Source organism: Anabrus simplex, chromosome 5 (assembly GCF_040414725.1).
Source record: "Anabrus simplex isolate iqAnaSimp1 chromosome 5, ASM4041472v1, whole genome shotgun sequence".
Lineage (NCBI taxonomy): Eukaryota > Metazoa > Arthropoda > Insecta > Orthoptera > Tettigoniidae > Anabrus > Anabrus simplex.
Genome location: NC_090269.1, coordinates 140,020,427 through 140,033,041, shown reverse-complemented (window position 1 = coordinate 140,033,041; position 12,615 = coordinate 140,020,427). Strand labels below are relative to the sequence as shown.

The window sequence follows — 12,615 nt, the reverse complement described above, 5'->3', positions numbered from 1 at the left end:
CTGATCTTCGGAAAAGACTGCAGTATCGCCTTCAGTTGAAAAAGAATCTTAGAGAAAGATTTCGTACTGAGTATTTAGGTCAGTTGAAGTTATTCGCCAGCAAGGATAAGCCACATGATCTCAAACTGGGAGAAATTGTTTTGGTTGGCAATGATGACACTAGAAGAATGGATTGGCCATTGGGACGAGTTGTCGAGCTTGTTAAGGGAAAGGATGGCAATGTTAGAGTAGTTCGTGTCGTCACTGCTTCAGGCGAGCTTATAAGGCCAGTTCAAAGAATATACCCACTAGAACTCGAGTTTCAACCACCTGAGGATACCCAGGAAATCCGAAACCACCTAAGGAAAGACTTTGTTCCAAGTGAGGAAAATATAAAGGATAATCACGAGGCCGGAACATGTGACTCTTCTACTCCTGCTGAAGATGGTCCTCAAGTTTCAAAGCAGACAGTGAAAATAACTCGTCTAGGACGATTGATTCACAAGCCAGAAAAGTTAAATTTGTGATATGTGTCAATTAACATATTTATTTGTGTTTATATTATTGAATTTTATCATTTTGTAATTGTTTCAGGACTATTTTATGAAAGTGGCAATTTGTGCATAAAGGGTGTAAGTCAATTCATGTTAACATTCATTTGACTTAGGTGGGAGGATGTTGTGTGAGATCAGTTAGTGTAACCTCTTTGATTCTTGTTACTCCTGAGATTTGTTTACGAGAGCTTTGAAATAAGCAAAGAAACACACTTCAAGTTTTAGTTTGGTATCATTTTTGTAGTTCGCAAGATGGCTTCCATGTATATGTGTGTGTTAAAATAAATGTGTTCGATTATTGTGGAATAGTACCCTTGTTTTATCGTTTTCGAAGTGCATTCCCAACACTGGTATTATACACTGTTGTCTAATAAATGTGTGACAAAAGTTAAATGTTCACCTAAAATTGTGCATAGTACGATCTCAGGTGCACTACACTTCAACAAAGGTATAACTACAATACGATATTTTGTTTCATTTCTCATTACTGTAATTCATTTTCAATAATTTGGTCAAGGTCTTTTTGTGAGGAGCATGTTGCGGTGTTGCGAGTGATGGTGAAGCCAAGCACTGTTTATAGCTGTGCTGTGTTACACTCAGTACAATAAACTTCTGCCTGATGCAACCAAGTGGCAATTCCTCTAGGTACAAATTGTAAAAAACCAACAACTATTTCGACAGATTGTACAAATGATACAGATGTTCATTCCCATAGGGAACCTGAAATATTTGTTCCGAATATCATTTCCGTCCGGAGTGACACTGGGCTAAATATGTTGTGTTCAGCCTGAAGGCTGGTTTGATCCTCCACAGCTCCACCAACAGCGGTCATATATAGGCTAGACGTCACTGAAGAGGCATACTAGGGAAATGAGGAGTGAGGTAGTTTCCTGTTGCTTTCCTCACCGAGCCAGAAGTTGGTATTACATATCAGTCTGCCAAGCCCATTGAAATACGTGCACCAACCGACCCTATGAGCGATATTTTCATATCATTTATAACGGGGACTGGCTCCATACGGAATGGTATTACTGGATTAGCATCGCTCAAACCATGGTCACTTTCATATTTTCAAAGCCAAGGATGAGACTGAGACAGATCAATGAAAGTAACAAATTTATTCTAGCTCATACCAGAAGACAATGAAACAAAATGGTGGATGGCTTTTAGTGCCAGGAGTGTCCGAGGACATGTTCGGCTCGCCAGGTGCAGGTCTTTTAATCTGATGCCCACAGGAAACCTGCATGCCGTGATGAGGATGAAATGATGATGAAGACAGCGAAATTAACCAATGATGGTTAAAATTCCCGATCCTGGCGGGAATCGAACCCACGACCCCTCTGACCAAAGGCCAACACGCTAACCATTTAGCCATGGAGCCAGACCCAGAAGGCACAGTGCAAGGTAAACACTATATCTCACCAGCAATATTTTTTTCCCGATAAGTCTGTGGGCCCCCTTAAAGGCCCAGTCCCGCCTGCATTGCTGGCCCTAAAGCCCCCAACGTTACGCCCCTGCAAATGGGTCAAACGTGTATAACATGTTCTTGTGTTGTAAGTAAGCCTAATTCAGTGCTGTCGTTTGAAGATCAACCTAAGTTAAATAGTTTAGGCTGGGCTGAGTGGCTCAGACAGTTGAGGCACTGGCCTTCTGACTCCAACTCGGCAGGTTTGATCCTGGCTCCGTCCGGTGGTAATTGAAGGTGGTCAAATACGTCAACCTCGATTGGTAGATTTACTGACATGTGAAAGAACTCCTGTGGAACTAAGCTCTGGCACTTTAGCGTCTCCAGAAACCATAAAAGTAGTTAGTTGGGCATTAAAGCAAATAACAAGAGTATTATTAAAAACCTAGGAAGGCGTACACCTGACTGAAATAAACTTTACCATCAGAAAGGTAGCAAAGAGGTGCAAAACGTTTCATAAACAGTGATATACTCAGAGAAAAAATTCGCAGAAGTGACTGAATTACTGGCATGTGCAGCAATTTTGTTTGATAATCAGCAATGGTGGCTGATAATTTGGAAATGTGGTGGTGCATGATGTTGAATATACTTTGTACCTGAGAACTTAGTAACTACAAGCATATCGGTACCTGTTCATCATGCACTATCACTCTAAAGCACCAAAATGTTTGGCTCAACAGCTCTGTATTGTGGAAATGGAGGAGCAAGTCCCCAACGTCAGCTGTCCTGAGGATGATTTTTCCGTGGTTTTCCATTCTCCTGCACTTAGCCGAATGTCGGGATACTTCCTTTATAGGCCTTTCACCTTCCTCTCCACCTACCGGCATGAAAGAGGCCGACCCAGTCTGGGTACGGAATGAAAGCTTTTACCCACCTACCAGGGAAAACGCTAATTAGGGCGTACTGGAGATGTGAGGGATTCTTCGAACCTGTCCCCTATCTCTTGAACTATTTTTAACGAAATATTAGCTTATAGGTTTCAACATGCTTATTGCAGCTGTAGACTTCCATCGTTGAGTAGCTTTCATTGTTATGAGCGCGCTTGCTTATGACTTGGAGTTTATTGAGACAACTAAAGGCAAGCCTTGCCTATATATAAAATAAGAGTTTTGTCTCTACATTGCTCAAAATTTTAAAAGAATGGTATTTTTGTATTGGTTGTGTACACAGCAACAAGGAAATGGACTTTTTAATTTTCCATAATTTTCAACATCACGTAGGCTTGTCAACTTATCCATCCTTAGTGATAAGACGTCCGACTCGTTGGCTGAATGGTCAGCGTACTGGCCTTCGGTTCAGAGGGTCCCGGGTTTGATTCCCGGCCGGGTCAGGGATTTTAACCTTCATTGGTTAATTCCAATGGCCTGCGGGCTGGGTGTTTGTGCTGTCCCCAACATCCCTGCAACTCACACACCACACATAACATTATCCTCCACCACAATAACACGCAGTTACCTAAAAATGACAGATGCCGCCAACCCTCATCGGAGGGTCTGCCTTACAAGGTCTGCACTTGGCTAGAAATACCCACACAAAATTAATTAGTGACAAGAACATTGGGGTGGATTTGTTAGGTTCGGGGAGTGACAAGCCCATTGGGCTGGATTGGTTAGGTTTAGCTAGTGACTAGACCATTGGCTTGGAGTCAAGCATAGGTGGTCTGGGGGTGTAAGCTCCCAAGTTAGAGCCGTGAAGCGGCTCTTAGGCCTCTAGTATCCCACGTGACACCACCATTGGTCTGGACAGGTTAGGGTAGGTTAATGACAAAAGAATTGGTCTGGATAAGTTAGGGTAGGTTAGTGACAAAACAATTGGTTTGGATAGGTTAGGGTAGGTTAGTGACAAAACCATTGGTCTGGATAGGTTAGGGTAGGTTAGTGACAAAACCATTGCTCTGGATATGGTTCTCTTTTAGCGAATATGGCAGCCCAGTATGTGCACACGATGCGAGCTCTGTCAGAGACAATACGAAGCTTGTCAGGCAAAATAGGAACACATCGTGAACATTGGCCCGCCAATAGGAACAAAGCACATGGTTGCATTCAGCTGATTTACACAGTCTGTTTTAATTCTGCTATATAAGTAATAATACTTCTTGCAGCAGGATGGTGGGTTTGTAGCAAGCATAAAGGAAGGATCTCACCTTTCTGCTACTTAAAGTATCGTTGCACATCATTTTTATATGATTTTTATCATCCCTAAGTCTGCACACCGGGTACGGAAGTGGCACCAACACTACTACCCCGAGACAAGGACAATGGCTTGTTTCATCACCTTTAAATAGCTGGACCTAGCAGCAGCAGACATTACAATGAGAGTCTACCGACAATAACAAAGTGGCAGGGAGCTGTGACAGAAAATGACATACGGTATTTCCCCGTTAATATTAGTCGTGTTGAAAAATCTGTTGAGCAAAACATTATTTACAATTTTTTTTGTCTACTAACGGTAGAAATTCAGTATGACTTACCACACTTTTATAGCATGATAAGGATGCAATATGTTAGAAATCTTAACTGGAATACCTTGTAGAGCAGAGATGTGTTCAGTGCGACAACCAAGAACCCACCCGCCATCCCCCAGAAATAATTTTGCTTTTATAACAACTTATCACGCGCCATACTCCATTGCCTAACTACGTACCAGCATTTCCATTGGGTGAGACACAATGTGATATGACGTCACTCCCAGCAATGAAGTAAAATGAATTCCGTTACCAGCCCGCGCACAAGAAATACACAACTGCACAATAAACACCCGAGTGAATGCAAACTGTCATGAGGAATACTAGAGGCCTAGGGTCGCTTCGCGGCATTTAACCTGGGGGCTTAAGGGCTTGGCTTAAGCCCCCAGATCCCTTTGCTTGATCAAGACCATTGGTCTAACCAATCCAGACCAATGGCTTTGTCACTAACCTACCCTAACCAATCCAGACTTACGCTCCCAGATCCCTTATGCTTGATCAAGACCAATGGCTTTGTCACTAATGTAGGTGTCACGCAGGATACTAGAGGCCTAGGGCCGCTTCGCGGCTTCTAACCTGGGGGCTTATGCCCCAGATCCCCTTTGCTTGATCCAGACCAATGGTCTAACCAATCCAGACCAATGGCTTTGTCACTAACCTACCCTAACCAATCCAGACTTACGCTCCCAGATCCCTTATGCTTGATCAAAATCAATGGCTTTGTCACTAATGGAGGTGTCACGCAGGATACTAGAGGCCTAGGGCCGCTTCTGACATGGGGTCTTACGCCCCCACACTCCCTTTGCTTGATCCAGACCAATGGTCTAACCAATTCAGACCAATGGCTTTGTCACTAACCTATCCTAACCAATCCAGATCATGGAGGTGTCACTCGGGATACCAGATGCCTAGGGCCGCTTCACGGCTTCTAACCTGGGGGCTCACGCTCCCAGACCCCCTTTGCTTGATCCAGATTAATGGCCTAAGCAATCCAGACCAACGGCTTTGTCACGAGATTCGTAAATTCAAAAGTAGCGCCTTTATATGAACAATTGGCAACTCTGTCCACCGCATGAGGAAGCGCTTCGCAAGACGCGAGCGAGAGAGAAACAAATGACTGTGCAATCGCGCCTAGATGCGTGCGCTGGAAAACGGTAAGTTATTCTGAACTTTTGCCGATCTCGGTCCTAACAGAACAAGTAGCCTAACCGCTTGCAGTGGAGATGACTCCAAAAGAAATCATACATATATTTGTGCACACCTCTCTAATTAAAAATACACTTACCTCGTTCCTCCTGTCAAGATGCCCAGAGCTGGAATGATTCCACTGGCAGCAGGAAGTGATGGTTGATAACACAGTGGTGGTTGAATCTGACCTGGCCACAATTTACAGCAAATCACTTCTCTCGCACTACCTGTTGTATTCAAAAGTACCTTGTGTATGTCCGAGTTCCAGCCTCAAATAAGACTGAAGGGGTATCAGCATCAAACCTTAAGCAAACATGTCCCCAGCAGAAAATTACATTTTTATTCCATTTTAGGCAGCTGAAACTAGGAAGTATAGAAATTATTCTAACAAGCAATTTGTGCAAGCCCTGTTGTCTTATCATCACTTAATTATTTCCTTTATTTTCTTTAATTATTAGCGAACATAAGCACAAAATGTTGTTTGTCGTGGCTAGCTGATTAGTATAGGACCACAGCAAGTAGTGGAGACTTGGCATGAGGAGTGAGAGGTACATTTTTTTGCCAAGGTCATGGACACTGAGGTATGATTCACCCACTTGCTGAGCGCATTGGTCAGTCTGGCAGTCCCTTTAGTGTGTGTTGTTTCTTAGTGTGTAGTAAAATACTAAATGATTTTAAATTGTTTAATCATGCCATAATTCTGTTTAATTAATACATATGTAATATCGTTCCTTTGGTAAAACTTTTATTGTATAGTATTGAATCAAAATTTCAAAAAACTATTATTACTGCACTTAAATTGGTAAAATGTCAACATTTACCTCTCTGTTGAAATTTGTTCACAGAGCATCAACTTATCATTTTGCAGCTTTTTTTCTTTTGGTTTTGGTGTATTTAATCCTCCTTCCCCCCGGTATTACCCACAAACACAGGTGCATTTTATTGCCTGTACATCTTTATGCGTGCCCCCCCTTCTAACTCCCAATCGCCACTACTGGACCTACTCATACTAATAGTAGAAGCAGTGAGGAGCGTAGTATCGTCCTTGATTTGAGTTACAAAACTTTACATTAAAAGGTTTATACAAAGGGCACTAGGATAGTTTAGCAATGTGAGTGAACGCTTTAGACTTCTTCAAAATAATTTCCACCACACTCAATACACTTCTCCATACGTCGAAACCAGTCACTGAACCAACTCTGCCATTTTTCTTCGGTTACATTTTCACACTCTTGATCCCATGCTGCCAGAAGCTCCTCGTCGGATGCAAAATGCCGCCCTTTCAACTTCACTTCACTTCTGCGAAGAGTGCGAAGTCACATGGGACAAGATCAGGACTGCATGGAGGGTGATCAAGCACAGTCAACCCTGATCTGGCAAGAAAATCCATTGTTACATTAGCACGATGTGCTGGAATATTGTCATGATGCAAGAGCCAAGTGTTGAGCCGTGAACTTGGACGGAGCTGCTTGAGAGCCTGGATGACCTGAGGCAGACAAGTCTCACTGTACCACTTAGCAGTAACTGTCCTTTGTGTTTCTAGCACAACCCGAGTCAGGATGCCCTGTTTAGTGAAGAATACTGCAATCATCCTTTTCTTCAGTGACCTTGACTTTCGCACTGTCACAGGAGTACCCTCTTCTTCAAACAGCCACACCTTGTGGGATTTTGTTGGGACATAGTAATAATAAAGCCAAATTTCATCACCTGTAATGATGCTATTGACGTTATGCGAAGTCCCATTTTCAAACTGTTTTAGCATTTTTGGCACCATTTCACTCGATGTGCCCTTTGTTCCTCTGAAAGTGAATGGGCCACCCAAAGGGAACAAACCTTTCTAACATGGAGATGGTCATGTAGAATTCAATGAATAGCTGGTGTAGGGATGTGGAGGATCTCTTCTACCTGCCGATATGCCAAACCGCCTCTCTTGCTGCAACATTTTCCTCACAGCTTCAATGTTTCCCTCAGTCACTGATTCAGACGGTTGCCCAGAACGAGGATCGTCTTCAACCCCCAAAATTTCCTCTCTTGAACTCTTTGTACCAGCAGAAAATTGTTATCCGATGCGGACAGTCTCTCCCCAGCACAGGAGTCATTTCCTCCAGGCACTGGTCAACAGTTAATCCACGAGCAAAATTGTAGCGGATAATTCACCTTCAGACCATACTGACATCTTAACTTGCTTTCAATCCCACAGCTTGGTAATAACTGGTGTGAAGGTCGATCCTTACTGTCTTCTAGACCGGTTTTCACCCCTCTTTCCATCCCTCACCATAACAGGGGTGCCCAGCCAACCATTTTTGCATACTGCAAAACTTTCCTAGTGCCCTTTGTATATTTATAGCCATTCCCATCATTTTTCAATCAGATTAAAATCATTCTACTCAAGTAAACAATTTATGACCAAAAATTCTCACAGCTGCAGTATTAAAATGCAGGCAGCTTAAATGGGGTGAAATGAAAATGCATGCACACAGTAGCCGAGCCCATCCAATTGCTGAAGAAGTGAACAACTGTCGCTCATTCCATGTTAATTTTTTTTTTTTTTTTTTGCTAGTGGCTTTATGTCGCACCAACACAGACAGGTCTTATGGCGATGATGGGATAGCAAAGAGCTAGAAGTGGGAAAGAAGCGGTCATGGCCTTAATTAAGGTACAGCCCCAGCATTTGCCTGGTGTGAAAATGAGAAACCATGGAAAACCATCTTCTGGGCTGCCAACAGTGGGATTTGAACCCACTATCTCCTGGATGCAAGCTCACAGCTGCACACCTCTAACCGCACGGCCAACTCGCCCGGTATTCCATGTTAAGAAAAGAGTATTGCTCTTATGACAACAGTGTAGCTATATCGAACGGTTCTGATCAACACCATCACGGGAAAACGGTGGCACATAAATTTGTGAAATTCAGTATTTAAGTTCAAGACAAGAAGCTGAAGATCATTACTTCAGCCCGATCGACAAGACTTTCACACACGCTCGCGGCCTCCTCGGGGAGGATGTTGTCAAGCGGTGCTCAAAGCTGCTAACCTCTGTACTTAGGAACTAAGTGAGTGGTGCTTCGGTAGCTGGTGGTGGTGATTATCGTTACATGATTGGTGAGTTGTTCTTGCCGTGCGGACGTTAGGATAGGACCTGGGAAAAACCAGTGATATAGGGACAAGTAAACGGGGTGTGGGGGCGTAAGCCCCCAGGTTAGAAGCCGCAAGGTGGCCCTAGGTCTCTAGTTTCCTGTGGAAATACGAATGTTACATTTTCTTGCGCTTTTATTATGCTGGGGTTGGTAAGGAATCATAATTAACATTATCGACAGGAACGACATCACATGCAACTTTACATTGGCCAATATGAATGCAAGTAGCTACTTCAGAAATGAAAATGGCATGTAATATTCTTCAATAGGTTATAAAAGTAAATGTGCTTCGTGGGTCAGGATGGTGGGTTCCTGGACATCACAATGAACACATCTCTCCTCTGAGATGCTCTCGAAGTAAGATTTCATTAATTTCCACTTACTTATAATATTAGAAATATGATGTCGACCGGGCTGAATTAATACCTTGCTTTGTACAGAATCAGAGGTAAACTGTGGCACATAAAAACCTCGGCATTGAAGTGTAAGGTAAACTGGGAAAGAAATAATTTTTATGGGTTCAAAGGGCGAGGGATGCATTCAATTGCATTTAATAAATTTATCCAGACAATAAAGGCTAGAAAACAGACGCTACAAATAAATACTGCAGATGATTCTACAAATGATCACAGTATTAATGTTAAAGAAAGAAATCACACATCGGCTTTTCGCATAACTCTCACTTAACATAACACAATCACGCACTGATTTAAAGCCTAAAACACACACACGCAACAAATAAATACTGTAGTTTACTACAGAAGTGAGCTGCCGGCGGTTCACAGAGTGAGGCACTAAACGAGGCTTGTACTAGAGCAACACAGAAGGAAGCAACGCAACGAAGGCTTCCTGCCTACGAATGTATTTATGAAAAAGAAAATGTTATAAAGTTATTTTAACAATTCACGGGCAAAAATGTCACATCCTTTTTATCTATTTTTCATAATACCCTTAAACATGAGAAATTATGGGTGTCTAAGATAGGGTGTGTTCTCTCCTTGAAGGTCAGTAAGAGCAATACTGTTTTCTTAATGGGGAATGAGCTATAGGCTACTTAAAACCTACCTACAGCCCAGAACATCAGAACATACTGTCATAAAAGGACACAATTCCATCTTCACTGGTACTACATGGCATTTTACAATGCAGGAACTTACAGGAAGTCTAGTTGTAATACAAATAAAACTAACAAATTTCCATGAAATCTGGGATAAGAAAGAATGTAATTAGGTAAAGTTCGAGGTTCACCTGTCAAAAGGGGAATCAAGATTCCAATTTACCTCTAATTATAAGGACTAATACTACTAGTCTAAACCTTTTCAGTCTGGGAATTGTATTCAGTGAACTTCTTAACCAAAAAGGACCATCATTGTAGCAACCCTCTGGCAGTCAAAGTGTGCTGGTGCTATGCAACTCTTGATACGATGATTATAGCCACGGAACCAAATTTTAGGTGGAATCAAGACAAGGACGTGGCTTTTTATTTCGCAACTCACGCATACATTGGCAGGGATATGAACTACAGTCTCTTTGGTGAGACATAAGCAGGGGTGTAGCCAGGGAGGGCTTTACTGGGGTTGGATACCACCCCACCCCCACATGGAATTTTTACAAAAGAAAATAAATCCCCCTGTGGGTGGGGGCAGTAGAATAACACCCACGGTATCCCCTGCCTGTCGTAAGAGGTGACTGAAATGGGCCTCAGGGGCTCTGAACTATGGAGCGTGGGTTGGCGACCATGGGGCCCTCAGCTGAGTCCTGGCATTGCTTCCACTTACTTGTGTCAGGCTCCTCACTTTCATCTATACTATCCGACCTCTCTTGGTCAACTCTTGTTCTTTTCCGACACCGACACTATTAGGTTTGCGAGGGCTAGGGAGACTTTCATTTTCACGCCCTTCGTGGCCCTTGTCTTCCTTTGGGTGATACCTTCATTTTTCGAAGTGTCGGACCCCTTCTATTTTTTCTCTGTGATTAGTGTTATATAGAGGATGGTTGCCCAGTTGTACTTCCTCTTAAAACAATAATCACCACCACCACCACCACCACCAAAAGAAAATAAACAGAAAACGGCAATAAACAAGTGAAAGTTGAATCAATAGGTTGGGTCTTTAGAATATTCACAGAGATATAACTGTACAACCAACAGATCTCTTGAATGTATTTCCTCAGAAAGCTCAAAAGTTGGATTTTAGATTGTAATGTGAACATACCACTCGATGTAAAACTTTTCACCTTGATCATATTGTTCTTGTTCTGTATTTTAATGTAAGATTTTGTGATGCATTTGTACTGCAATCTGAATATCAACAAGATTTATTTGTATCAGTGACCTTATAATGACAGTCGTGACATGCACAAGCACTTCAATTCTGCTCATAATTTTGTAACTACTTTCTTGCCCCATTGCTCGATCCTGCATTCGGTAGCGGATGCCAGCGAGTATAAAATAACATCAGGCAAACTTAACACAAGCCTTGTTCTATGAAAGATGAAAGCATTTAAAGGTAGCTTGTACACCATTGTGCAGTTCAGATCACTGTAAGCTCACAGAAGACTCCATGGATGCCGAAACTGGTTAAGCTTACAGGTAGTAGGGAAACACCTTTCGAATTCAACTCAGAACAAGATCGGTAGGTTAGAGAGTCCTTATATCAACGGAAACAATTACCCATGGTTACAACGGTCGCAGAAAAGACAAATTTCAACATTTTTAAGGGTCAATCTCCAGGTGGACAAGGGCGGTGAGATGCCTTCACGAGGATCTGAAATTTCTACTAGCGAAACCACGGTAGGTACATCTCAAGGACATTTGATTTGAATTTAGGAGTCAGTGTGGTGTAGTGGTTAGTGTGATTAGCTGCCACCTCCAGACGCCCGGGTTTGATTCCCGGCTCTGCCAAAAAATTTGAAAAGTGGTACAAGGACTGGAACAGGGTCCACTCAGCCTTGGAAGGTCAACCGAGTAAAGGTGGGTTCGATTCCCACCTCTGCCATCCTGGAAGTGGTTTTCCGTGGTTTCCCACTTCTCCAGGCAAATGCCAGGATGGTGCCTAACTTAAGGCCACGGCCGCTTCCTTCCCTCTTCCTTGTCTATCCCTTCCAATCTTCCCATCCCCCCGCAAGGCCCCTGTTCATCATAGCAGGTGAGGCCGGCTGGGCGAGGTCCTGCTCATCCTCCCCAGTTGTATCCCCCGACCCAGAGTCTGAAGCTCCAGGACACTGCCCTTGAGGCGGTAGAGGTGGGATCCCTCGCTGAGTCCGAGGGAAAAACCGACCCTGGAGGTAAACAGATTAAGAAAGGAAGAAATTTACAGTCAGTAAAAATTGGGACTAAGTTACCGTACTTTAACACAGGGTCCTCGTACCTGCCATCGTAAGTTCAATATCATGATCATCATCAGCATAAATAATAATAATAATAATAATAATAATAATAATAATAATAATAATAATAATAATAATAATAACCTCGTCACGGCTCCGAACGTAACCCGTGTTTTTCCAAATGAGAATCACCTCTCCTTTTGACTTAAAGCATTGTGTGTAGATAAGACAGTGGAAGCAAACGTACCTTATTACAGGCCCAAGTCGGAGACGACTCTAACTAACTAGCAAAGGGGATGAGTGGAGAGGACTGTGCCAGCAGGAACAAAGAGAATAAGCAGGAAGGAAGTGTGCCGTGAAGTAAGCGCGAAGCGAATTACGCTTGTTCACGTGTCACAGCTTATCGGGCAGCGTTGCCAAAGACTCCGCTCTAGAAAACCACCAGAACTGAATAATTCCTTCGGATATTAATATTAAATAAATCCAAGTTTGACAGTAAATA

General features: G+C 42.8%; 1 protein-coding gene across 1 annotated transcript in view; it reads right to left on the bottom strand.

Annotated features, from left to right (window-relative positions):
• LOC136873857 (ankyrin repeat, PH and SEC7 domain containing protein secG) overlaps window positions 1-12,411 on the bottom strand; it is a 72,461-nt gene extending 60,050 nt beyond the window's left edge. The window contains exons 1-2 of the mRNA XM_067147143.2: window positions 12,361-12,411; window positions 5,748-5,953 (exon numbers count right to left, since the gene is read on the bottom strand). The gene's annotated coding sequence lies outside the window, so the exon portion shown is untranslated. The remainder of the gene's footprint in view (window positions 1-5,747; window positions 5,954-12,360) is intronic.
• Between the last annotated feature and the right edge of the window lie 204 nt (window positions 12,412-12,615).